The following is a 23,235-nucleotide window of genomic DNA, read 5'->3' as shown; positions in this document are numbered from 1 at the left end:
ATTGCAGGGCTATCCTTTCAAGATACATGGGGAAGCGGGACAGTGAAATAAAGAAGACCTAGGGAGGGATGCACTTGGATTGTGGCGTTGGTGAGGAATACTAAATACACCGTGGGCTTCCAGAAGAACAAACGCGCCTGTCTCGATGGGAGGCACGCCCGTCGTGTCATGTGGCAAGGCTTCATCTTGACCGATTTGTGCACATGATCAGGAAGGCGCAATCCCTGGAGAAAGGGCCTCACTCTTGGAAAAGTAGAGGGTCCGTGAAAAAGAGGAAGGCCCTTCATGAGATGGACTGACACAGAGGCAACAACCCGAGGCTCACACATAGCTGCTCTTGTGAAGCTGGGCAGGATCGAGCAGTGGGTTCGTGTGGTGCCATGAGGTTGCCAGGAGCTCGAGCAGGGGCTCCTAGGCACCTAGCAAGCAGTGGGCTGGGGCCCTTTGGTGGAGGGAGCCAGTCATTCTGGACACCGATGGCTGTATGGGGAGAGACCTGGGTGGGAGAGGGGGAGCCAAGGCTGACCTGGAGGCTGTAACCTGCTTGGCTGAGAAAGTCACAGTGACATTGATAGAAAGAAGGAAGCCAATGGAGCCCCTGCTACCCATTTCTCTGCATCCTTCCCGAGATGCTCTAGGTCAAAGGCTGCCCACCTGGGGGCCAGATCCATCTGACTGCCAGGCTTTGAGGGGCCTGAGAGCCAGTGAATAGTGTTTGCATTTTAAAATGGTTAGGGGGGGGGGAGAATGGCACTTTTTTTCTCCCATGTAAAAGCCATGCGCATTTCAAACCAGTGTCCCCCAACTGACTTTCATTGGAACTCAGCAGCCTTGTTTGCCACCACGCATTCATCTCAGTGTCCTGGATGGCTGTTTCTGGCTACAGCGGCAGAGTTGAGTTGGTGTGACCAACAGAGAGGGCTGGGACCACGACTCTGGAAGATGGTCATGAAGCCCCTGGCAGGAAAAGTTGCTGACCATGTGTCCAATCTAACTCATGGGGGAGTTACACGTTGATTCTGACGCAAAGGCTAGCATTCTAAATCGACGGCTCTGTCCCTCTATTTTCATTGACCGTAGCTTGGAGACCATTCTCTATCCATGTTTTGATAGCTCTCTTGCGCCCAGCAAGCTTCATCTGATGTTAGACATGCCATGTTGAACGAGAAGGCCGGTTATCTTTAGGGAGGTGCTCAGTAGGTGGTTGGACTCCAGGCCGGTAGATGGGAGCCTGGCGATGGGTGTATCCGCAGGGAGGTTTATTACCAATCTCTGGCTGTGACCTTGGTCTGTAGATCCAACACTGCCTTTGTTGAAGGAGACACTGCATTCTGAACCCCCACGGAGTAAACTACGAATGCCAATAGCCCAGCTGACACAAAGACAACGAATGAGCAGCATTAAACCAACATCCGAAGGAACAGTCAATATTAAAGGCCACTTTGGGGTTCCTTCTGAGTCAGAAGTAAGCTAATAAGAGGCAGCGTGAAGCAGTGAACAGAAAGGCCTCCGGTGCTGCTACACCAGAAAGGCTACAGTGGGTGACTTTGACAGACAGAAATGCACTTTCTCACAGCTTAGGAGGCTTGAAGTCTGCATCCAGAGTGCGGCTCCGAGGGAAGGCTTTCTCTGTTGGCTCTGGAAGAAGGCCCTTGTGTCTTGGACGCTTCTGCCCTGGGGGATCGATCTTCATGTGGCTTGGCATACCACTTTCCCCGCCTGTCTCTGGTTCAGTCTTTCAATCTCTTCTGTACTGCAACCGAGATGGACGTAAAACGTACTCTAGAGGACTCCTACCCGGTGAACATACAAAGAGACTACCCATTGCTAAATGGGATGAGAACCACAGCCATCCAGGCGAGGCTTGATTCGGACTTGTGCGATGCTTGAGGGCAGCGTTGAGCCTGTGGTTTTCGGAGACTGTCCCTCTTTGAGGGAGAAGAAAACTTCATCTTTGACCTTCAGCTTGGCTGGTGGGTTCACGCTACTGAGCTTGCAGTTCCATAGCAGGGCTCTGGGCCACCAGGGCTTACCGCTCTGTCTAGATGGGAGCGCAGTTCAATCCCTGACAGAGAGCTCCCTCCCACTCACTCACTGCCAACGAGCCATGCTGACTCACAGCGACCCCCAGGGCAGGGTAGAACTGGCCCTGTGGGTTTCCAAGTCTCTCACTCTTTACGGAAGTAGAAAGCCCCTGTCTGTCTTCCGAGGAGCGACTGGTGGTTTCGAACTGTCGGCCTTGTGGATCACAGCCCAACGCTTAAATCCCACTGCGTGTCCATTGTTTCTACTGTGACCTTCTCAGCCACTCTCTGAGGTGGCCGCATGAGCTTTCTTTAACAAATGACGGAAATGCGGCCGAGGGAAGTTAAGGGATCTTTCTTACCATCAGCGATGCAACTGTATGTATCAAGTTTTGGTGAAGCATGCTCTCCTCCGGCCTTCAAAGCCTCCTGCCCTGCTTCTGCCCCAAATGCTGAGTTGGGCTGGGATTCCCTCCTGGGACCGTGTCCTGGCTCTGCCAAACCGATTCCTCTTCCTGATCTCGGCTCCTCCACCTGCCGAGGAGGTGGTGGCCCCCACGATTTCCTTCATGGTGGACTCCCAGGGGAGGCAGGTGTCTGGGAAGGAGGGGGAGGAGGAGAGGAGCAGGAGGGGAGCGGGGAGGGCGCTGCTCTAGCTCCCGGAAGTCACAGGATGTGAGATCGGCAGGCAGGCGGTTTCATTCCCCTTTGCTCCTGGGCTAGAGGTGCCTTCATCACCTGGAGGTTTATGTTAAGGGGGGCCCTGAGTGCCTCTCAGGTGTGTGGGCTGCTGGAGGGGCGGGCGTGGGGGATGGCAGTGCTGGACAGGTCTCTCTCCCAGCCTGGCGGCTCTACTCAGGGTTTCTGGAACTGCTGCAGCTAGAGGGCTGTGTTGTTACCAAGGGGCGGGCAGGCGGGTGGGTGGGGAGCGAGGGCGGGAAGCCATCAGAGGCTCAGAGGCAAGGAGCTGGGGTGTGGTGTGGTGTGGTGAGCGTGTTTTATATAGGACACAGCCAACCTGCAGTTTCAGATTTCAGACCAGCCTTATCGGAGCCGGCCCCCTGGCTTTGGGGCAGTGCTGGAGTGGTTGGAGCTGGCACCGGAGCCTTCCTGGACTCCCAGCTCCCCTCCAGCCCGCCTTGCTTCTCATGGGAACTGCACCCGCCCCTCCTTGGAGCTGGACTATCGTGTCCTTCTTTCCCAGTTAGCTGCCCGCGCCTCCTGTTGAGTCCTGACTTCTCCTGGCTTGCTGCTCAGAAGGTAAACTGGGAATCTGGGTGAGGAACCACCGGGCTAGCCATGCTTGCAGCGCGGAGCCCAGGGAGGAAGACACTCGTGTTTGTAAAGAGGATAGTTCAGAAGGGAGAGAATGCGTGTGTGTGTGTGTGTGTGTGTGTGTGTGTGTGTGTGCTGTGAGCGTTTCACTCCGAAGCACATTTTCTTTTCTCCTTTCCCGTTGCCCCTCTTCCTCTCCAAACTGATAAGCATGCCCAGGGGCTCTCCATCTCCCTCCCTCGGTGAGCTGCCTTCCCTATAGTTCCAGTGGGGAACACCCCCGGGAGCCATTCTCCTCTGCATGCAGGGGGTCACTGTGAATCCGGATCCTGGGAGGGCTACACACAGCCCTTGTTTTTGTTTTGCTTTTAGCGCCTTCTAACTAAACCGTGGGGGTCACTGTGCATTAGAACCAACTTGATGGCAGCGAATTTGGTTTTCGGCAAAACATTAAGAGGACATATCTGACTTCTAGCTCTCTATTTCCTTTGTTTGGGCGGGGCCGGGGTTGGGGTGCAGAGGGAATTTCGGGAAGTTGATGCATCCAGAAGAGGCATGCCCCCAGAGCCAGCCCTGGCTTTCAGAGGACCAGTGAGCACCCTAGAGCTCAGTCAGGAGCTGTCTGCACACTGCGGAGGTGTGCTTGCCGTGGGTCCCAGGGTGCGCCGTGGGAGCAAGTGGACCAGGCATGGAGGGATGGAAACAGTGGGAGCCAAGGGCCCGGAGCACTTACCTCCTAGTTCCTCTGACTTGAGCGGATGAAGGCTAGTGCCTGGGGGAGTAGGGGGTGGAGGGAGGGCTAGACATCCTGCCAGACAGCACGTGTTTGAGTGGGTGGGGATTGGTAGGTGGTGGGCAAGGCTGGCTGCATGTGGCTCTGTCTCCCCCAGGGCCTGCGTGGTATTTCTCCGTGGTGAGGAACGAGAGTTGGAGAGCTGTCATGTACAGAGGCTGGTGGGTTGGCAGCCTGGCACAGCTGCCAAGACTCTGTGACCATCACCTCCCCAGTCACCAGTCCTGTGGGCCGCCCATGCTCAGAGGCAGGATTCTGCTGGAATGGTGGGTGGACCAGCTGAATGGGACTCCACTTGGGGCTGGAGGTGGCTTTTGTGATGCTGATTCGGGGAGGTGAGAGATGGGTCATTGAAGGGTGTGTGGTGGTGGGGAGAACTGGGGGTGGGACATGGGGGTGGCAGAGGACTCTGAGGAGTCCTGAGATCTGCTTCACCCCAAAGCTGCTGCCAGCCAGAAAATCCTCTCTCACCCATGGAGGGGACTTAAGACAGTTTGTGGGGAAATGGGATGAAAAGATAATTGACACCCCCCCCACACACACAGAGTTTCTGAAGCTCACCCCCACTCCCACCCTGAGATGAGAAAAGCAAGGGTTGGCATACTGAGTTTGGAGGACAGGGAGATCGATGTAGGGGAAACACTGTGAGCCAGGCCAAGTGCAGTGAACAGACATCTCCAGCACAAGCGGTTTAGTCGTTTAGTGCGACGGAAGCAGGGAGACAATCACCTAGCTGTGTGTTGGGCAATGTAATTAATAGGCTGTTCAGTCTGGTTATTTTTAAAACGGTGGGCATTTAAAAATTATTTGTTATTTTTGTCACCAGAATTCCCAGCGTCTTTGTAGATTTGGTAGATGATGCTGTGCCAACAGATTAATCATAGCCCCTCAGTCGTTCAGGGCCTCCCGGCGTGGAGCACGCTTCCACTGCACACTGCCACTCAAGCTCGGCCCAGCGCCTCCTCCCTCCTAGGCACTCTGCTGGGCACTGCCCAAATTAAGACTGGTGCCTGCCCTCAGTGACCTCACAGTCTAACTGCCAGCACCAGCAGGATCCTAGGAATAGAAAGGGAAGCCGGAGGCGGGAGATGCTGAAGGATGCTTGTAAGGATTCCAATCCCCATCGAGCTCCCCGTGCTTGTTTGGGTCTCCCCACTCCCTCGGCGGCAGCACGGCCTCTCCCCACTCTTCATTCACTCCACAGATGTCCTCTGCTGTTGGGTTGATTCTGACTCACACCCACCCGGGCGTGCCCTAGAACTCTGCCACACAGGGCTTCTTTCCCTGGCTGATTTTTTAAAAAATCATTTCATTGGGAGCTCATACAGTGCTCATTACAATCCGTCCATCCATCCATCCATCCATGTGTCAAGCACATTTGTACCTTTGTTGCCATCATCATTTTCAAAATGTTTTCTTTCTACTTGAACCCTTGGTATCAGCTCATCTTTTTCCCTCCCTCTCCAACCCTCCCTTCCTCATGAACCCTTGATAATTTATAATTTTTTTTCATATCTCACATTCACCACTGTCTCCTTTCACCCACTTTTCAGTTGTCTGTCCTCTATATGTCTTCCTCCCCCCCTACCTTCCCTTTCTCCTTCTGGTATCGCCACTCTCATTATTGGTCCTAAGGGGTCTGTCTATCCTGGATTCCCTGTTTCCAGCTCTTATCTGAACCAGTGTACATGCTCTTGTCTAGCCGTATTTGTAAGGTAGTATTGGGATCATCATAGTAGGGGCGGCGGGAAGCATTAAAAAGCTAGAGAAAAGTTGTATGTTTCATTAGTGATATACTGTACCCTGACTGGCTCATCTCTTTCTTGTGACCCTTCTGTCCCTGGCTCATTCTTCTGAAGTGGATTGGCAGGTCTTTCTTGCAAGGTGCCTCTGGGTAAACTTGAACTTCCAACCATTTGGTTACTGTTCGCACTACCAAGGGGCTCGCGCACCGGAGTAATGAGAAAAGACGAGGTGTCTTAGGAGAGGCAGAGTGGAAACTCGTTCCCTGGAAGGATCAGTCCTCTGCTCCGGGGGCTCTGAGTCCTTCCGTGGAGAAACACCAGTGGGTCGAGACATGCTGTGGATTGGATGTTCTCTGACAACCACCCCCACCCCCTCACTTCTCCCAGTGATCTCTCCGCTAATCCTCGATTGGACAATTAGACGGTGGGTGCTGGGTGATCTCCTCTCTCTTCTCCCTGGGTCATTCGAAGGAGGCAGGATCTTAAAGTCCCAGGGCTCACTCACAGAGGCTTGGGAAGACAAACTTGGACTGGCTGCTCCCTCAGCCGGCGGCAGCAGTGCTCCTGCTTCCTTATGGACGAGTGCTTCTCCTAAGACCAAGCTATGATTTTTCTAGAAAGGGTCTCAATCTCCAAAGCTGACGATCTTTCCCCTCACTTTCAGGCTTTAGCTAAAAGGGATATGGAAAGGCCATTGGTCCACGAGTCCTAGCATTGGACCTCGAGAGAATTTTCACCAGTCTGAGGAACAGAAAGAAAGATAGAAAGAAAGAAAGAAAATGTACTGATTAAAAAAAAAAATTCTTCCAGAAAGCCAAATGTGTTTGATGTAAAGGACTTTTCTTTCCCCCCCCTCCCCCACCCCCCGGGGCAAAAGATGTGCTGAGGTATTGATTGTGAGGCTACAGCTTCCTTGCTGTGTTCCTGAACTGAGGCTGGGAGTAGATGGGCAGCTTGGACTTTTAAAATGTCCTTATTTGGCCAAATAAAAAATTGGTAACTTTATATTGGCGACTCTGGTTTCATTTTTTTTATTTTTTGAAGTTTTACTGGTCCATGGATTCCAAAATTCTTGCCTTCAGGCAAGACATTCTCCAAATAGACAGAATCTTTCCAATCGGGCTCTTTGGTGGCAGATTCCTGGGGTAGGAATCAGAAGCCTTGAATTTTGACCTTGTGACCTACTCCCCAGGCCCCACCTCGGAAACAAGCCCCCCACCCCCTCTGTCCTTTAGCATGGGCAACCCACAGCGCAGTGGTGTCTCTGTCTCCCCATGTTAAAGTTGTGGGAGGCCCCCACCCCTGGCACAAAGCCACCGGCCCAAAGAACACGCTCCCCTCACTCTCCTTCGCCTGTATCCCGTTGGGCAGCGATGGAAGTGAGTTCTTGACTGACCAAGGGCATTCCTGGGGTGGATGGTGGGAGCAGCATGGGGTGTGTTTCACATGCGGGGTCCTGTGTCCAGCATTCATCATCTGGAAACACCTTTCTCACCGGATGGTCACAAGTCAAGGGCGTTTCATGACCTTCATGTCTGTATGGAAAATGGGGGCGCTTCTTCAGCTCTCAGGAACTCTGACATTGCTAGATTTGGAGGCTCCTGGAGGCATTTGGGCTCAGAGTTCTCCTGCCTTCTGAGGATCCAGGTCTGTCCTAGCAACAAATTGGCGGGAATCCCCGGGCAGAGTCTCCATGTGTGCAGACTTGTCAGAGAGAACGCTGTGGGGGGGAAGGCAGCTTGAAACCAAGCCACACACAGAAGGAAAGGCTCTTTCTGGATGCCCTTCCAGGGTTCCCTCTTCTGAAAGCAGACACCCAGGATCTTTTTTGTAGGGTTTTTCTGAGACTCCTACCCTGTTTTCACACTGCTAGAGACCTCCTAGTCTGGGAAGGCAGCTGAGGCGCTGCTGACCCGGAAATCAGTGCCATCGAGCCGCTTCTGACCTGTGCCTGCCCCACACAGGCCCGAACAGACCTGTGCTCGATGGGCTTTCAGTAGATCACCAGGCTTGCCTTCCGAGGTGCCTCTGGGTGGACTTGACCCTGCCAAACGTTCTGTTCGCAACCAAAGCAGGTGAATCATCTGCACCACCATCTCTACTTGGGCTATTGAATTTGGGGGCATGGGTGCCAGACCCTCAGGCTTTCCTGCGGCAGAGAGAGGCAGGACAAACTACTAAAGGAAGCAGCAGCCCTTCAGCCACCTCCTCTCCCAAAGTGTTCTGGGTAGGGCAAGGCAAGAGAGCACGGTCTATGGAAAAGCCCAGATCTATGGTTGAAGATAGGCACCGCAGCCCTGCTCGCAAGAGCCGGCCAAGGGAAAGCAACACGTGAACCGGGATCCAAGAGGAATGCACTAAAGATCCCTGCCAGTGGAGATCCCGCCCAACCCCCACCGTGGTCCATCTCTTGGGGACAGGCTGTGGTTGACTTAGCATACCCCGGTGGCCTTCCCCAGTGAGCCTTTGCAAGCATTGTGTCTTCACTGTACCCAGACAGTCTGGGGTCACAGCCACATTCTTGGAGATTAGGATCTCTTCTGAGATCGGCAGGACAGTGGGGCCCATACTTCATTTCTCAATTCCACAGTTGATGGGCATTCAGGTTGTTTCTACCTTTTAGCTCTAGCGAACCTTCCTAAGTACATTCTGGTGTGGACTCAAGTCTTCATCCCTCCTGGGTACATATGTATATTCTTAGGCATAGAACCACTGGTTTCTATGGTAACTCCGGCATTCGTTCTTTGAGTTAGCCTTTCCCACAGTGCCTGCGCCAGCTGACCGTCTTCCCAGATTCGTTTCTCGACATCCCAGCCAACACTGCTGCTCATCTTTTTGTGGGTACAGCCGAACTAGTGGGTGTCATGTGGAAGCTCGATGTGCTTGTAATTCAGATTCCCCGATGCTGGTGGTGTTGGATGGATTGCTCCCTTGCCTGTTGGATATCTATACATCTTCTTCGCCTCTACTTTTGAGGGGTCCAGATCTCTCATAACTCGCTGCTATCGAGTCCATGCTGACCCATAGCGACCTCCAGTGGGTTGTCCAGTCTTTCTCCAGCAGAATTGCTGGTGATTCCCACCTGCCAACCATGTGGATTGGAGCCCAAGATAGGACTTGGTACCTCTCATTGGAAGGACCAGACTCAAGTATACCCACACCCCCAGGAGCAATATACTTTACTATATAACATGGCATAACTTTACTGTGGACTAGCTGGCCGAATGTTACATGTTGCAAACATTTAATGGGACAGGTACTGCTTACACACACACACACACACACACACACACACACACACACACTCACACACACACACACACACACAGAAGGACAATGGGCTTTCTATTGTCAGAAGTAGATCACCAGGCCTTTCTTCCTCATCTGTCTTAGCCTGGAAGCTCTGCTGCCAGCTGCTCAGCATGATAGCAACAACAAGCCTCCGATTGACAGAGAGGGAGGTCCTTTCCAAGAACTGGAAGTAGGCCCTCACCCCTGCCACAAAACAATGGCCTACACCCTCGTTCAGAATTGCAGGTCTATTAGCCGGCCAATTACAAAGCCTATGGATCCACCTCTCCGATCCACAACCAATCCTGGGCACAGTCTAGCACTTGGTGGCATTTCGCTCCACTTGGCACCGTGTCCCCATGAGTCAGCAGGCTGACTTGACAGCAGCCAACAACTCTGCCCTGCGATTGTGTGTGGTTGTGGGGAAGTGGGCTCTCGGTGGCAAAGCAGAGCTCAGTGTTCTCAGAAAAGAAAAGCAGACCCAGGGTCTGAACTGGGAAGGCCACCTGGGGCGGCTGCGCCTTCGAAGCGTTTCGGAGAGCCAACAATCATCAGTTACGTCTCTATTATAATATGTTCGCCAGGGCCGAGAGACAGGGAAGAGTAATGGGTCAATAATGCTCACTGTTTGGGGCCGGGGCTGGTTTCCCATTTTAAATGCCTCCTGGGGCCAGGAAACAGCATCAAGAGAAACACGCCAAACCTGTTCCACTGCATGTCGGCTGTGCTTGTTTCTGAGTGTCCCATCTTCATCCTCCCCCTCCTCCACTTTCAGTCCCCTTCCTCACACACTTCCACCACGCTCTGCCACCACCCCCCCCTCACCCCCTGCCTTTAGCCTTGGGCTCCGTCAGCCCTGGGATGCTCCTGAGAACACCTCTGGGCACTAGGTGGTGCTGACGGGACTGTGGGTGATGGCAGGGTGATGGGGTGAGCAGATGCTGGATGTCCAATGGGGTGGGAAGGAGGGTGGGATGCTGGGAATATGTAGACATGTCTGTACCTGAAGTCCAACCGAGTCACGGCAGCTCCTGCTGCCAGCTCTGTTCTGAATGGAAATGTGCTAGCCTCGTGCGGCTGCCCTCTGGTTTCCCTCCCCTTTAGTTGTCCCCTGCCAACTGATGTTCCAGGGACAGTTTGAGGCCATGGGAAGCCAGGCCTCTGTCCAGATTGGTGACAAGACACGTGGGCTGAAGGGCCGTCAACATCTGTAGCTTTCATAATGGAGGAGTCTCCTGAAATCGCCGTCGAGTCTAAGGGCTGGAGGAGGGGCACCTACGGTCCCCCAGTTCATTCCTGGGAACTTGGGAACACTAATAGCATATGCATACTGTGTGTTAGACACAAAACCACCGTAACAAAACACGGGCGTGCTTCCGCAGCGAGCCTCAGCGGGGAGAGTCTGGGAAACGACCACTGGGCGCTCACAGGGGTCCCTCGCTGCTAACGCCGCCCATCGATCGTGCTTTGCTGCTAGATAGCATCGAGTCAGGGCCAGTTTGACCCCTGGTTGACTCAGGGAAGCACATTCAATCTTCAAATTCTCTTGGATTCTGGACTGCCGTGAAGGCGTGGGGGCCTTGTGTTGCTTCATTGTAATCCTAAAAGGTAAGCATGGCTGGCCACTTCCCAGAGGAGGAGGCCTGAGCTTACCCAAAGCACTGGTCACGATCCCAGATCTGTCTGCCCCGAAAGCTGGGCGCGTTCTTCTGGAGTCTGGCAGACATTGCGTCTGTCTGGAGAAGGGAGGGGAGGAGGGTCAGCGTGGACTGGATTTGGGTATCTTCCCTGGTGGGGGAGACACTTCCCCCATCTGAGAGGGATGCCTTGCTGCCCTGTTCTCATGTATACGTTGACTTCTGGAATCCCAGTAGGCTGAAGACTCAGAAGAGAGGAAACTGAAGTTCAGTCAACTCTGCGGCCTCCGAGACGGATCCAGCTGGCTTTGTGGTGGCCTTGAGAGCCAAGAACAAATGGGGTCAAGTTGGGTTTAGCGAGCAGAGCACCCTCCCCTGTGAAAAGCACTGGCGTGCAGAACCCGTGGGGCACACTGCGCTTCTTGGGGCCCCACCCGCTGCCGGGCCGGGGCGGCAGCCGTGCCCGGAACAGGAGCGGGTCTCAGACAAGGCAACTTGGAAAGATCACAAGCCCCCTGAGACCCCATGAGAGTGACTCACAGCTTGAAAACAGGGAGGATTCAATTAGGGGGTCTCACCGGTCTTCATTAGTGATAGGAAGGAAAGGTCGAAGGAGGGTTTGCTCTGCGAGCCCACACTGGATTTCTCACACTTCACGGGGAGATAGAGGCTGCTCTGCCCACTGTCTGGGGGATGCCGTAGGTCAGCTCACTCCCCCATCCTCTGAGTGTAGTGGGGGGAGTCCCCTTTCTGGGTCATCACGAGGGCAGGAAGATTTGGATTTTAAATGTTCAGATACATGGCTCCAAGGAGTCTTGTGCTTGTGGGGTTCCTCCAGGGAGGTGTATGTGATCAAAGAGCCTGCGGCAGTCCGGGGCCAGCCACTTGGGGCGGGGAGGCCTGTGCCACGTCCTTGCCAGGGAGGACGGTAGCTTGGCTGCCTAGGAGCAAGGGACCGCTGCTGCAGCCCACTGGAGAACAGATCTTAAAGACCGCGCGCTCATGGCATGGGTACCAGGGAGGAGGTGCTTCTGAGGGGCAGACTGGGCCTCCTGGCCTGAGAGCACCACTCAGCCCTAAGGCAGCAGAGGTTCCCCAGGGGCCGGCCGGGTTTTCTGTCCTCAGAACAATGGCTGGGCTCTGGGAACCAACCTGGAGGCTGTGCCAGCTCACAGGTCTTTCTGTCAGCCGCTGCGCAGCAGTAAATTGCCCGCTTTCTCTGTCTTTCCCTCTCGGTCGTCTCAAGGATCCTCCTGATCCCTAGGCTCTCCCTGCACTCTTTACAGCTACCTTCCCCTAGGCAACCTGCCCAGTCCTCTCCGGTCTGCCCCCCAACCCCACATTTTGCCTGCCTGCCTTTCCTCACACCAACCACAGGTGCCAAGTCTTCAGGAGATGATGGCTCCCTCGGAAGTCATCTTATGACTAGTTTGGAGTTAGGATTTCGGGGTGTAGTAACTGAGAGCTACTCAAGCAACCGAAGCCCCAAAGGGGTATTGTAGGAGTACAAGGCTGGCTGTCTCTTAGCGCTCACGGTCAGAGAGATGGCTGGGACGAACCAGAACAAAGCAGCTGAAACACCACAAAGGCAGTCTTGTCTGTGCTCCGCCTGCTGTGCTGGCTTCACCCTCCTCTCCCACTGAAAACAGGCCCCAGGCTCCCTGGCCAGCCCCAAGTTCACCATCAAGGAGTCCATTCCTACTTACTGCAGAGCTGTTCTGTAGGGTTTCTGAGGCTGTGAATCTTTAACGGCAGCCGATGGCTTCATCTTCCTCCTGCAGAGCAGCAAGTGAGTCTGGACCACTAGCCTTTTGTCAGCATCTCAGTCACCCCATTCCCACCCACCCCCATGCCACCAGGGCCCCTCCTGCTCTGGCCACAGGATAGAAGATCTGGCCTGTGCTGTACCCAGTGTGCATGTTACCAAGAGGAGGACAGGACGGGTCTCATTTCTCCTTTAATTCCAGCTCCCTTCCCTGGTGAAGAATTTTGGCCAAGCCAGAATCAGGTGCCTACCCTTGGACCCATCATCCATAGCCAAGAGAGTAGGTTCCCATCATCCGTAGCCAAGAGAGTAGGGTCAAATTTTAGGCGATGATCACCATACCCATAGGGATATCCAGGTAGAGGCGGTTTCTAGTAAGACACTGGTTCTTTGCATTACATTCGAGCATTGCTTGACTCTCCGAGCCTAGATGAATTGGCCTTGGAGAGTCCGCACCCCTGGCCCCTCTTGTTCTTTTCCTGCCTTATTACAGGGACTACCAAGACCTACCAGAATCAAAAAACCAAACTCACTGCCACTGTCGCTGCTGTGGGTTTCTGAGACTGTGACTGTTTGCCTGAGTAGAAAGCAGTCTTTCTTCTGATGAGCTGCTGGTGGTTTCAAACTGCCGACCATGCAGATCTCAACCCAACGCGTAACCATGACACCACCAGGGCCCCCGAACCCACCAGGGCGCCCGTATAGAACATAGCCACAGTACGGCTGAAGAGTCTGGGCCTGGCGGTGGTGTCGTTGCTATTCCACATGGGTGGAAAATGGAAGGTCATGCTGTCCCTCGCTCAGCACAGAGAGCCCTTTGTTCAAGATGATATGGTTCCATTGGATACTAGGGAGTCAGCCTCTAAAAGTCTTAGTGCTGGAGAGATAATCACTTTCAGTCTTTTGTGATGTCACTGGACCCGGGGTCCCTCCTTCCATCTTGGCTTCCTGAGGAGGACCAGTGCCTGCCATTTGGTATGGGTTCGAACCAGATCCGCCGGGATGAAATCATCCCCTTGAAGAGAAGGCAGGGTGCATAGTGCTTCGGCACCGTGTAGGATGGATCGCTGCCCTGTGTTCCCCCCAAGGAAGAGCTATGAAGCGGAGATTGGGCAAGTTGTGGAAATGGCAGGAAGCACGCTTCTAATGCTTCTAGATGCCTGCTCCCAGTCTGTAGGCTTCTTGAAGCCAGAGGTCATTTTGGGTGGTAAGAGAAGTATGTAAATACAGGCAAAACAGGGTCCTAAACCCCTCTCTCTTCTATATTGTATGCTAGACCTTGTTTGGGTATTTTAAATTTGCAAAGAACTCAAAGTGCCTTTGAATCCTTGAGAACAAAGAACTCACAGTGAACAATGTAGAAACCAAAAGCCAACCCCGCTGCCACTGAGTTGATTCCAACTCCTAGAAATCCTATAGAGGACAGAGACCCTATAGAGGGCAGAGACCCTATAGAGCACAGGGTAGAAAGGTTTGAGTTTCCAAGACTAGAGATCTTTGTGAAAGCAGACAGATATTTACCCCCTTGGAGCAGCTGGCAGATTTGAACCGACAACCATGTGGTTAGCAACCCAGTGTTCACTCCACAATGCCACCAGGGCTCCCTAGCAATACAGAGGGTATAGAATTTCAGTTCTTTGATTTCTGGCTGTGCCATTGCTGATAAACCTTAACTACATGATAAGTGCATTCTCTCGGTGCTATGAATAGTTCATGCACCTAACTGTTAACCGAAAGGCCACCCAGAGGTGCCCAGAGGAGACTTCCAGACACTCAGCCGTTGAGAACCCGATGGGGCACAGACAGTTCTCTGGCACACACGGCTCACCATGGGTCAGCAACTGTTACTTCCATGGCAGACATACTTTTAAGCATTATGGACGTACTAGGCACCTTGAGGAGCGCTGTGGCATCGTGGGCTTCCTGTCACGCGGCTCACCACGAGGTCAGTGCTCTGAGCACCAGTTCAGGAGTAAGGTGAAGCTTCCAGCTGCCGTGTAGGCAGTGCTGTCCTGTCCTGTGGAGTGGCTGTGAGTCGGAATAGAGTCGATGGCAGTGCGTTTGCGTGAGTACTGCAAACTGCCGGGAGAACACACACATCTGGCTCTGAGAAGCAAGGATGGTGAGACTTCATGTTACCGTGCGGGACACGTTCTCCGGAGAAACAGCATCCCCGGAGAAGGCGATCGTGCTTGGGAAAGGAGAGGAAGACCCTCTGAGATGGATGGACGCCGGGACTGCAACAACGGGCTCGGCCCAGGATGCTGCAGGGCTTGGGTCTGTTGGGCAGAGGTCGTTATGGGTGGGAACAGATCCCACGGCACTTGACAACAAGGAGTCCTGGAGTGGGTTAAGAATCACGATGTCAGTGGTCGGAGCTCACCCCTAGCTCTGCTGGAGAAGAGGGGCAGCCTGCTTCTGGAGAGATTTACAGAGACCACGTGGAGCAGGTCTCCTCTGTCCGACAGGGTTGCTATGAGACAGAATGTTCTCTAAGGCAGTGGGTTCGGGTGATAGGTACTCACTCACTTAATCCTTAAAATGTCCTTGAGGTAGAAATTACTATGACCCTCACTTTGCAGACGAGGGAACTGAGGCATATATAGAGAACTTTCCCAAAGTCCCACTGCTCAGAAGGAGCGCAACCGGGATTCAAACCCAACAGTCTGGCTCCCTAGCCTCCTCCCTCTCTCCCTCTCTGATCAGGGAACTAGGCAGCTCTACCCTGTGAACCAAGACAAGACCCACCTGATAGATCAGCTTTGCTGGTGCGGGGTCCTGCCCTGACAGCTGCGTGCTGTTACAAGTTGGAGAAGGTTTTGCTGGAAAGAAGCAAATAATCGAAGGAAGAAAACGAGGCTCAGTCCTAAGGTGTTTGCCTAGGAGAGAAAAACATTGGCTTAGACCAGCCCTGTCTTTTCCTAACTGAAGGCAGGGTTTAGAATCAACCCACAGAGGCATGGAGTATTACACCCCAGACTTTTTCTTTTTCTCTTCAGGAAGAAGGATGTGTGTGCGGGGACTTTTTCCATCAGAATCTAGTCTCTCAAGTCAGTCTGTCTCTGGTCTCTCTTCTCCCTTTCATGGCCTCCTTTTTATGAACACCCCCCTCCTTCCCTTCGTGGGGCACACTCCACCCCCTCCACCTCCCACCTCCATTCACAGTAGCACCAGGCACTGGGGGCCCTGCTCTGGGTGGGAAGACCTGGGCAGCTCCCTCTGCTTGGGCTGACTCCGCAGGGTCTGCGAGGTGGGGTGTCTCTGAGGGGTGGAGCTGAGGAACCCAGCTATTTCTGTAACACAAAACACATCTGTATCCTGCCTCAGGGAGGGTCAGACTGGGGCTCGGGGCTGGAATGCGCAGGGCCAGGCCTAAGGGGAGCTGTGGTTCAGTCCCACCCCTCTGACTGCCTGGGGCCGGGGGACAGGAGATGCCCTTTGGGGAAGGTGGGGCTTCCCAAGGCAGAGCTTGTCTGTGGGTGGGGAGGACCCCTGCCCTCCCCCATCCTGCCCATGGTGATGGTGTGATGTGTTGGGGTGATGATGGGGAGAAGGCCCCAGTGCCCATTCTGCTGAGGCTGAGAGGAATTCTGAGGTGCAAAACTCTAATTCGTCCTCTCTGCCGTTACAAAAAAAAGGAAAAATCAGGTCAGACCAAAGCACTGTGTGAGAAGAAAAAGAAAGTGCTGAGGCTGTGTGTGTGTGTGAATGTGAGGCAGTCTTCAGAGATGCAGGTGTGTGTGTGTGTGTGTGTGAATGTGTGAATGTGAGGCAGTCTTCAGAGATGCAGGTGTCTGTGTGTGAATGTGAGCCAGTCTTCAGAGATGCAGGTGTGTGTGTGTGTGTGTGTGTGTGTGTGTGTGTGTGTGTGAATGTGAGCCAGTCTTCAGAGATGCAGGTGTGTGTGTTTCTGTGTGTGTGTCTATGTGTGAATGTGAGCCAGTTTTCAGAGATGCAGGTATGTGTGTCTCTCTGTGTGTGTGTGTGTGTGTGTGAATGTGAGCCAGTCTTCAGAGATGCAGGTATCTGTGTGTCTGTGTGTGTGAGAGAGCGAGGCAGCTTTACTGGGAAGGCAGGGCCCCTCACTTGCACAGACCCCTTCGAAGACCATAACTAATTCAGGTCTGTGTTCTTTTTCTTCATGAGGACCTCCCAAATGGTAAAGTTCAGGGTCCCCACAAAACCCAGCCACACCCCCGCCTCCATGCAGCCCAGCCAGTGTACACGGCTCTCCCACATCCACCAGGACCTCTGTGCCCTGCATGTGTGTGCGGGTGTGGTACGGCTTCTCGCGTTTCTGTTTATAGTGTGAAAACGGCCGGGTTGTGGTTCTGTCTGTGTCACAGAAGGCCGTCTGGGCTGAGTCAGACTAGGATGGACCTTCGGGCCCCCTGCTCTTGGTCTGCCCCTCTTTATCATTAGAATGCACTGCTTTCCTTCCCAGCTGCAGTCACCCCTTTAAAAGGGGGAAGTCAGACTTCTGAGCCTGCCTTCCCCAGAATCCCCAGGTGCTCAGCATCGGTGGCCTCATTTGCCCTCTCGCCCGCCTGCTCACTCCCTTGCCCTCATTACACAGCTGGATGGGTACAGCGCATGCCAGGGCACCGGCCTGCTCCATCAGCTCTTTCTGTCTGGTGATGTCACTGCTCAAGTGGACTTGCTTTTCCGCTGCCAGGTGTATTGTAGCAAACGCCTTCCCTTACAAAGTATGTCAGGGCAGAACACCCTCCTATTTGAAGTCCTCAGGCGATGATATCCAAGTTCCTCAGGCTAGCAAGGGGTAGGGGGTGGGGTGGAGCATGGTGGGGCTAGCCTTTGGGTGATGCAAACAATTAGCATGCTTACAAGGTGGGCAGTTCAAGTCTACCCAGAGGGGCCTCGTAAGAAAGGCCTGGCCACCTACTTCCAAAAAATCACTACGGAGCACGTAATCCTCTGACCCATGTGGGACTGCCATGGATGGGGTCAGCTGGACAGGACTGGATTCAGAAGAAGAGGACAGAAGACCACCTCAAGTGACCGGCTGACCCTGTGGCTTAAAGGCATTGTCGCACACTGGGCCCAGGGGCATCGAGCTGCTGTTTGAGGGAGCTTCTTTTTTAACCTTTATCCCGAAGGGAGGAGCTGCTGAGGGCCTGGTAATCAGAATGGGGCCTGGTCTTTGTTTCCGGGCTGTGTGTGTGTGTGTGTGTGTGGGGGGGGTGATGCACCATCTGAGGTAGATGCAGGCAGATGATAATGACTCCTGGCATTTATGGAGCATTTCCTAGGAGCCGGGAGCTCCTTTAATTCCTCCCCTTGTATAATCTTGTTTAGCTTCATGGCAAACCCAAGCGGCTGGCGTTTTTATGGTTCTCTTTATTTAATAGCAGGGGGAAAGGCAGGCACCGAGAGAATAAGTCATTCACCCAGAGCCCCTTAGGTAGCAAGTTGGGGAGTCAGGATGGGAACTGGGACAGTCTGAGGCCCGAGCCAACATCTCCAGGCCAATGCAGAGTCAACCCTGTGAAAATAAACACGGGGATTAACTGGTAGGGTGATGCACAAGAAGGGAATCTCGTGTTGCACAATGAACTAAAGTGGGAAGACAGCCGGCTTTGGACTGTGTCCTGGGCTCCCGTCCCAGTCCTCCCACTTCCTAACTGTGCAGCCCAGGGCTACTCACTTACCTGACCTCCTGGCTCCTGCTGGGGGTGGGGATAGGGTGAAATGGAGGATGGGCTTGGGGAGGGGCTCCCTGCCCTGTCCTGTCTGAGCTGGTGGTCAAGCCTTCCTGGGAAAGTGAGGAGTGATGGGGGACTTCGTGGTTGACTGTCATCTCCGGAGGATAACGCTCCCCAAGTCCTCCCAAGCCCTGTCTTCTGGAGACGAGCTGTTAGGGTCAGCATTTCTGACGGTCCCTCTAGGCCAGCAGTTCTCAACCTGTGGGTCGAGACCCTTTCCCAGGGGTCACTCGATTCATAGCAGTAGCAAATTGACAGTGACGAAGTAGCAATGAAAATCATTTTATGGTTGGGGAGTCACCACAACACGAGGACCTGTATGAAAAGGTTGCGGCCTTAGGAAGTTGAGAACCCTGCTCTAGGCTGTCCTGTAGGGTGGCCCCGAATCAGAATCCGCTGGATGGCAGTGAGTTTGGTCAGATTGTGTTATTGGAGCCCCAGGAAACAGGACGGACCCAGCAATATCAGCCTGGGTTGACTTACAGTGTTGGTATCTTGTCTTTCACATTCATTTTTGTTGTTGTTTGCTTTTCAACTATTGCTTGGGAATATTATCTACCCATCTTGATGGCTGAGTTGTTTGGGTGGCCCCCCTGCCCCGTAGGCCGGGTTTTGTCTTTCTCCCCACCACCCTGTCCTCAGAGCAGGCGGGGAGAGTGGTGAGGCCCCCCCCAGCCAGCTGCTGTTCTGAAGCCCCAGCCAGAAGGGAGGAGGAGGAGGGAGGGTGGGGCCAGAGCCCTGGAGCTGAGCAGGGTCTCTGACCAAGGAGCTCTCTAACAGCTTCCAGCTGCTTCCACACCCACCAGACTCCTCGCCTTGGAAGTGGTGGTTGCTTGAGCCTTTTTCCTCGTTCCCACCCATGTGGGCTCTCACCGGGCCCTTGACCCCCTGGTGCCCCAGTCTGGCCAGCCTCACCACCGTCGCTCGCCCTCCTGTTGCTCCAGGCCTGACCTTAGAGCAGGATGGGGGTTTGGGTTCAGCCACTGGCAGCTCTCCGAGCATGTCCGCTCAGCCCTGGGCAAGCACCACGTGCTCGTCCACGTTCTGAGAGGCCTCTGGGACCAGAGCCAGGGCCGAGGGACGCAGACTGGGTGTCTGTCTTCCACGTGGGGGCAGGTCATGTGGTGGCGAGAAGAGAGCTCTGGCCCACAGCGAAGTGGCCCCGAGTTGCGTGTCTTCAGAATACAGATGGGAAGCTGCTTCTTGCAGCCACGAATGCTCGCGCTCTTGGAAGCGTCACTTTCTCTTTGTACCACGGGCGTGGTGGTACTAGCTCTGCCTCCTTGGTGGGCTCACGGGAGGGAGCAAGCTTTTTCCACAAAGTCCGGGGCCAGGCCAACCCACCGACCGCCGTGTTTGATCTCTTTCTGGGAGAAGAACACCAGTGGATTCAGACCTCAGGACGCACCTCTGCCCCTGGCCAGCTCTTCCGGAAGGCTGAGGCTGCTCACGAAGAAAGGCAGAATCCGAAGCCCAGCCACACCACTGCCCTCGGTCCTACAGGGCTCCTTGCAGGAGAGTTGGCATCGGAGAAGTTCCCGTGGAAGACCAGCGAGTGCTACTGTTACTGACACCCAGCCATCAAAACGATCCCCCAAAACAAAGAGAAAGTGCTCCAAGTCGAATATCGATGCCAGTCGCTTCCACTTGGGTGCCCTGATTGGAAAGCCTGCCGTTCCCCTGAGACTTGCCTTCGCTCTTTGGCTGCAGTCAGCCGGCCGTTTGCGTTTGCGGGGCTTCATTCCTGGGGGTTCTGCCCCGTGCGTGTGTGCCTGTCTCTCAGTGCCACGCTGCCCTCTCAGGGGCAGCTTCACGGCGCGTGATCAGAGTCAGCTCGTGGCAGTCCTCCAGCTCCCTCCCCTTTCCAAAGATCTTGGGTTATTTTAGCGTCTTTTCATTCCCCTATGCATTTTGGAACCAGCTTATCAATTTCTAGAAAAGAAAAACACCTGGTGAGATCTTAATTGGGATTGTGTTGAATCTACTAAAAAATGATGGGAAATTGATTGTTGGGTAATCTTGAGCCTGCTGGCTCAGGCAGCGCGCTCTCTCTTTTATATTAACCATTTTACTGGGGGCCTGGACAGCTCTTATCACAGTCTGTCCGTCCATCCATGGGATCAAGCACATTTGTACACGGGTCACCAGAGTCATTTTCTTTCTCCTTGATGAGCCCGTGCTATTGGCTCCTCTTCTTTCCCCTCCCTCCCCCACCCTCGTGAGCCCTTGATAAATTACTAGTTACGATAGTTTTCATATCTCACACAGTCTGCCGTCGTCCTTCACCCATGTTTCTGTTCGTCCACTCGGGGGGACGGGAGGGGTGGGTGGCAGTTATACGTCGATCATTGTGATCAGTCCCCCTGCTCCCCCTCCTCCCTCTTATCCGCTCCTTCCAGCAGTGTGCGATGGTGTATCAGCTCTGCACACCTTTCGTCACACGTGCCCCCAAATCTTTCATAACGTTCACCTTAGAGCGAATGATGGTTTTTAATTTTCAACCGCTGATTGCTTGCTCCTGGCACCTATAAATACAATAGGATTTTCTATCTGAGCAGGAACCTGGAAATACTGGGGAGCAAGGGGTTGTAGGATAGGATAAGCAAGTGGAGTAACTCATTAAAAAACATCCTTCACAGTTTTGACTCAGTAAGTCATTGCAGAGACAGCCCTGGCTGGGAGGTGTGCAAGAGGAGGGACAGGCTGGCACATTCTGACCCTCTGCAGGCAGGGCCCCGGGAGGGCTGGCATGTTCTGACCCTCTGCAGGCAGGGCCCCGGGAGGGCTGGCATATTCTGACCCTCTGCAGGCAGGGCCCCGGGAGGGCTGGCATATTCTGACCCTCTGCAGGCAGGGCCCCGGGCGGGCTGGCACATTCTGACCCTCTGCAGGCAGGGCCCCGGGAGGGCTGGCATATTCTGGAGGGTGAACTGAGCAGGGCGGCTGGGGGGCGGGGGGGTCCTGTGCAGTCCCTTTAAGAGAGTAGGGCCAGCCAGCAGGCAGGCCACTGGGAAGGCTGCCCAGGAGATAAGATAAGACCTCTGCACTGGCTTAAGCCAGGGTCCTGTGCTGTGGTTGGGCTGCTGGCCGGCAAACAGGAACCAGGGGTGATAAGGAGGAGATGCCTGCCTCTATAGTAGGCCCTGACTGACAAGAGGTGGGCAAGCAAGTCCCTGGTTTGGGCACTAAAAGGAGACAGGAATACTATTTGTGGGTCTGTAGATAGATGGCACTTGACCTCAGCTGTAGACATCTTGGCGTACAAACCCTGCTGGGCTGAACCCTGTTTAGCGTCACCCTCACCCCTGACAGGTGGTTGGCGGCCGCTCGTGAACTGTGTGGTTCTGGGATGGAACTGTTGGACTAGCACTGTCCCCAAGACCAGTCAGTCACTCTGTACCCACGGTACTCTGTGTCGTACTTCACCACACATCCGTAAACGCCCTCGCGGAGCCCTTTTACGCTCAGCTGTGGTTGGTTCCAACTCTTGGCAGCTCTGTGCACAGCAGAACCCAGCACTACCCAGTCTTGTGCCGGCCTCTCACGGGTCGCAATGTCTGCACCCATCGTGGCAGCCACGGGGTCTGTCCATCTTGCAGAGGGTCTTCTCCTGTTTCGCTGCCCCTCTCCTTGGATGTTCCGGTGGCACCTTTATACTCTGGGGAGATGCTCTCACCTGGTCCTTCCTCAAACTAGGACATTCCTACGGACCCCAGATCCTCTCTGGAAAGCCCAGAGCCGCATTTGCACTTCTCTGCATAGATTTGCGTGTCCACCTTTATGCTGGATTTAGATTCCCCTCAATCAGCCACCTACTTTTAAAGGAATAACGAGAAGACCTGTCTGTCCACATCCCAGCCCACCTTTCATCTGCATCCTCCAAAGGTACATACATGTTCTCTGCAGCTTGGGGAGGTGAGGCGGCTGCGCACTGTTGCAGCTGCAGGTACTCCTGAGCCCGTGGCTGGGTTTCCCCTCTGAGTTGCTATCGATGGTGCAGGAAGAGGTGACGGCAGAGAAGCCTCTGTAGCCCTCAGGGACCACGCGCTGTTCCTGAGCAGAGAAGTCAAGGCAGTGAAGCCACCCAAAGACCCTTTTTTTCCCCCTTGCTTCCTGTCCCAGGGCTCAGGATGCTGGGGCCACCTATGTCTGCCCTACCCCCGCCTGCAGGAAGAAATTAAACCGCCCCCTACCCCACCCCCAGTGCCTCTGCTGGCCTGCCAAGCAAATATTTCATCACATGGGCTCATCTAATTGGGCACGATGCCAGAGCCAGGCACCTCAGGTTGCGTCTGCGCCCTGTCCACTAAGGCGGGGAAGGTGGGAGGAACCAGCGGCTCTCCCTCTCCACACTCAGGTGAATGGCAGTGAGGTGTGAGTGGCCGCTCTTCCAGGGCTGGGGAGAGGGGCCTGGCTGTCCATCAGCCAGCTGGCAGCAGCCCAGCGACGAAGGGGTTAAAGCCAGTCAGCATGTGTGGCAGTTAATGATTGCTACCCACCAGGGACCAGCGAGCACTAAAAGCAAGCCCTTTCCCCAAGATACGGAGTGTGAAAGGAGTCCGGGGAGAGGAAGGAAGACAAGGGGGCGGCCGAGAAGAGCCGGGTGAGTGAATGATCGTGTGTCAGAGAGAGAGAGAGAGAGAGAGAGAGACTGTCCAGATGGCTCTGGAGCAGGTAAGGAGGCACACGGCACCATGCCCACGCTATTGGCCGCAGCAGGCTTTTGTTAGCACCGGGCACTGATTCTCAGCTTTGGTGGGTCATTTGTCTCACTTCTGTTATTGGGGGGAAATCTTTAGGACTCTTTTGGTTCAGGTGGGAGGTGGAGACAGTCGGTCTCCACTGCCGGTCCCGGTGCTGAGGCAACCGTCTTGTAGCCATAGACCCACAGCCCCCACACATACCCTGCCCCTCCCTCCCCAGCCATTGTCTCCAGGGAAGGCTCGAGGATGTGGGCAGAAGGGCCTGGACCGACGCTGAAA

General features: G+C 54.3%; 1 protein-coding gene across 2 annotated transcripts in view; it reads left to right on the top strand.

Moving 5' to 3' along the window:
- Positions 1–3,006: 3,006 nt before the first annotated feature.
- The window catches only part of PLEKHA6 (pleckstrin homology domain containing A6), an 86,930-nt gene continuing 66,701 nt past the window's right edge, over positions 3,007–23,235 (top strand). For both annotated transcript variants that reach the window (XM_075529234.1, XM_075529245.1), the window contains exon 1: positions 3,007–3,284. The gene's annotated coding sequence lies outside the window, so the exon portion shown is untranslated. The remainder of the gene's footprint in view (positions 3,285–23,235) is intronic.

This window comes from Tenrec ecaudatus, chromosome 1 (genome assembly GCF_050624435.1).
Source record: "Tenrec ecaudatus isolate mTenEca1 chromosome 1, mTenEca1.hap1, whole genome shotgun sequence".
Classification (NCBI taxonomy): Eukaryota; Metazoa; Chordata; class Mammalia; order Afrosoricida; family Tenrecidae; genus Tenrec; species Tenrec ecaudatus.
Note: the sequence above shows the minus strand (reverse complement) of the source record. Positions and strands in the feature narration are given on the sequence as shown.